Source organism: Chrysochloris asiatica, unplaced genomic scaffold (genome assembly GCF_000296735.1).
Source record: "Chrysochloris asiatica unplaced genomic scaffold, ChrAsi1.0 scaffold00087, whole genome shotgun sequence".
Taxonomy (NCBI): Eukaryota; Metazoa; Chordata; class Mammalia; order Afrosoricida; family Chrysochloridae; genus Chrysochloris; species Chrysochloris asiatica.
The window spans coordinates 11,417,365-11,421,382 of NW_006408605.1; the positions used below are offsets into that span (position 1 = coordinate 11,417,365).

At 38.9% G+C, this 4,018-nt stretch overlaps 1 pseudogene; it reads right to left on the reverse strand.

The window, feature by feature from the left end:
* Positions 1-203: 203 nt before the first annotated feature.
* LOC102838232 lies at positions 204-549 on the reverse strand (annotated as a pseudogene).
* Between the last annotated feature and the right edge of the window lie 3,469 nt (positions 550-4,018).

Consider the following 4,018-nt stretch of genomic DNA (forward strand, 5'->3'; position numbering starts at 1 on the left):
AATAGCATTTTACTGATAGAATTTGTCTGCAGTCACCCACTGATTGGTATATTAACAAGGGTCAAATTTAGAACTATTATAGCAATACTTTTTGACTTACCCTCATACAAACTGTGAAGTTTTAACTTATGACAAGGGACAGAGGGAAATTTTCTATTCATTGCAAGGAAATCGTCACTTAAGCTTCAGTGAGCCACAAGCACTTAAAACCCATGAACCTTCAGCTGGTCATCCTTAGCCAGTCCAATCTCTACACGGAACTGGCATACGTTCTTGCACTGGTCACTCTGTAGCTGAATTACTTCTCCATATTCTGGATGCTCAATTACAGTACCATTGTAGGCAGATTTCTTCTTAAACACCTTCACTAGTTTCTTTTTATCATAATCATCGGTGACCCCTTGGACAGTAAGTAGTAAGAGTCTTCCTGCCATTTCTCTATTGAATTCTTATATGGATATAATCCTCAGTCCCAGTAGGAAACAGGTCATCACCCTTACTTGCATCAGCAAAGGGATCGAAAGAGTGGAGTTTCTGGATTGTGGGCATACGATAAGATTCCTTTTACTGGTGGAAATAACCTGTGGCAGGTAGCTGTGTGAGAAGGTTGGCGGGAAGAAACTAGGAGCGAAGTGCTAAGCTCTAGACGTCAACTCAGTGACTGTTTTATGTTGTTTAAAAATAGTATTTGCAATGAACAAATAAATATTGGGTTTGCAAAATTCTAACATGAGATCTCCAGCATCATTTCTGTAACCAAAGCCATATTTTCCAACTATTGATCCTTCCTCTTTGTTTCCAGTCTTCGCATTTCAAACACTAATAATTATCAATACATTTGGATTGAATGTTTGATCAATGTCAGATTGAAGACGTTGGTAGAATTCTTCAGTTTCATCTTCACTGGCCTTAGTGGTTGGTGCATAAATTTGAATAATAGTGGTATTAACTGGTCTTCTTGTAGGTGTATAGATATTATTATCCAGTCACAGACAGCACTATACTTCAGGACAGATCTTAAAATTTTCTTTTTGATGATGAATGCAACGGCATTCCTCTTCAATTAGTCATTCCTGAAATTAGTAAACTATGTAGCTGTCAGATTCAAAATTTCTAATACCAGTCTATTTCAGTTTACTAATGCCTAGGATATTGAGCCAAATATGACCTTGAATGTATCCCACCTGAATTTAGAGATCATCTGAAGAACAGATTTGGTACATTAAACACTGAAGACTGAAGACCAGAAGAGTTGTGGGATTACATCAAGAACATCATACAGGTAAAAAGCAAAAAGTCATTAAGAAGACAAGAAAGAAGGAAGAGGTCAAAATAGATGTCAGAAGAGACACTGAAACTTGCTCTCCAGTGTAGAGATACTAAAGCAAATGGAAGAAATGAAGTACAAGAGCTGAACAGAACATTTCAAAGGTCAGCTGGAGAAGACAAAGTCAAATATTACTAAGAAATGTGCAAAAGATCTGGAGTCAGAAAACCAAAAAAGAAGAACAATTTCAGCATTTCTCAAGCTGGGGGAATGGAAGAAAAACTCAAGCCTCGAGTTTCATTATTGAAGGATTCTCTGGGCAAATTATTGAATGAAACAGAAAACATCAAAAGAAGATGGAAGAAATACATAGAGTCACTGTACCAAAAGGAAATGGTTGATGTTCAACCGTTTCAAGAGATAGCATATGATCAAGAGTCAATGATAGAGAATGAAGAAGTCCAAAGTGCATTGAATGAATTGGTAAAGTACAAGGCACCAGGAATAGATGGACTACAAATTGAAATCTTTCAAAAAAGTAAGATGGCACTGGAGGCACTCACTCATCTATGCCAAGAAATTTGGAAGATAACTATCTGTCCAACTGATTGGAAAAGATCCATATTTGTGCCCATTCCAAAGAGAGGTGACCCAACAGAATGCGGAAATCATCAGACAATCTCTTTGATATTCCATGCAAGTAAAGTTTTACTAAAGGTAATACAGAAATGGCTGCAACCATACACTAACAGAGAACTTCCAGAGGTTCAAGCTGGATTCAGAAGAGGCCATGTAACGAGAGATATCATTGCTGATGTCAGATGGATCTTGACTGAAAGCAGAGAATATCAGAAAGATGTTTATCGATGCTTTATTGACTACACAAAGGCTTTCGATTGTGTGGATCATGACAAGCTATGGACAACATTGTGAAGTATGAGTATTCCAGAACACTTAATTATACTTATGAGGAATCTGTACCTGGACCAAGAAGCAGTTGTTCAAACAGAGCATGGGAACACTGAATGTTTTAAAACTGGGAAAGGTGTGCGACAAGGTTGTGTTCTTTCTTCAACCTGTATGCTGAGTAAATAATATGAGAAGCTGGGTTCTATGAAGAAAAACATGGCATCAGGATTGGAGGAAGACTCATTAACAACCTGCGATATGCAGATGATACAACCTTGCTTGCTGAAAGTGAAGAGGACATAAAACATTTACTGATGAAGATCAAAGAGCACAGCCTTTGGTATAGATTACATCTCAATGTCAAGAAAACAAAAATCCTCACCACTAGACCAATAAACAACATTCTTATCAACGGAGAAAAGATAAGATTGAAGTTGTCAAGGACTTCATTCTTCTTGGATCAACTATCAACACTCGTGGAAGCAGCAGTCAAGAGATCAGACGATGTATTGCATTAGACAAATCTGTTGCACAGGAGCTTTTTAAAGTGTTGAAGAGCAAAGATGTCTTTGCCTGACCCAAGCCATGGTATTTTCAATAACCTAATATGGATGCAAAAGCTGGACAGTGAATAAGGAAGATCGTAGAAGAATTGATGCCTTTGAATTGTGGTGTTGGAGGAGAATACTAAAAGTCCCATGGGCTTCCAATAGATCTGTTTTGGAAGAAGTGCAGCCAGAGCACTCCTTTGAGGCCAAGATGGCTAAACTTCGTCTCTCATACTTTGGACATATTGTCAGGAGGGACCAGTCACTGGAGAAGGATGTCATGTTTGGTAAGATGGAGGGTCAGAGAAAAAGAGGAAGACCCCCAATGAGATGGATTGGCCAGGTGGCAGCATTGATGGCATCAAGTGTGGCAGTGGTAGTGAGGTTGGCCCAGGATTGGACTTTGTTTCGTTCTGCTGTGCATGAGGTTGCTATAAGTCAGTTCCAAATTGATGGTACCTGACAACAACAACAATATATTGCGTTTGTTTTTTTTTACTATATATCTTTTTTGTTGTTGTTTTCTCTAGCCTAATCAGATAGGAGCCCAAGCAGGGGACAGAAAATAGAGAGACTTGGGCAGCACAATTCCCTCCTGGCCCCTGAGCCATCTAGCCAGCACCATTCCTGGTCATGCAAAACAGAACCCAACTAGCAACAGGGAAAAAGTGCTGTTAACTACTGTAAAACCTGACTTCATAATGGTGCTTTAAAACAGCAAGATGACTAAAAACATCAGCTATCACATTGCCTTTTGTGTAAAGGGTTTTAACCAAGGATGGAGAAAGCAACAAAGCTAGAAAATGAATAGTGATCATTGTGGGGTTTTCACGCCACACCCCATCTCCTTTGGTTTCCAAAAAGGTGAAGGGGGAAAATTTGGGAACAGTGGTCTTCAGTTTCTCCCTGCCCAAAGTGGGATTGGGACATTGGGAAGCTGAGGGTGGAATTCATCCAGACTCAATGCAATAATCTTTTTTACTTTTGTTTAAAAAGGAAACTCCCTTGGGAAAAAGCAGGGTGAGGGGGTCTTCAATCTCAATTTCTCACCTTAGTTGATTCGAGGGCTCCTTGTGGTGGATCAGAAATCATCCAGAGTGTAGGACAGTAAAACCCCACCTGGAGCAAATCAAAAAACACACAAAAAGTACTGGTGCTTCCCAGTGTTTTGTTGTTGTTTTAAAAAAAAGATATCTAAGGAAAAAATTCAAACCTTGACTTTCAGTATTGAGGGATTTTATGGGCAAAATATTAAATGATGAAGAAAGCATAAGAAGATAGAAGGAATACACAG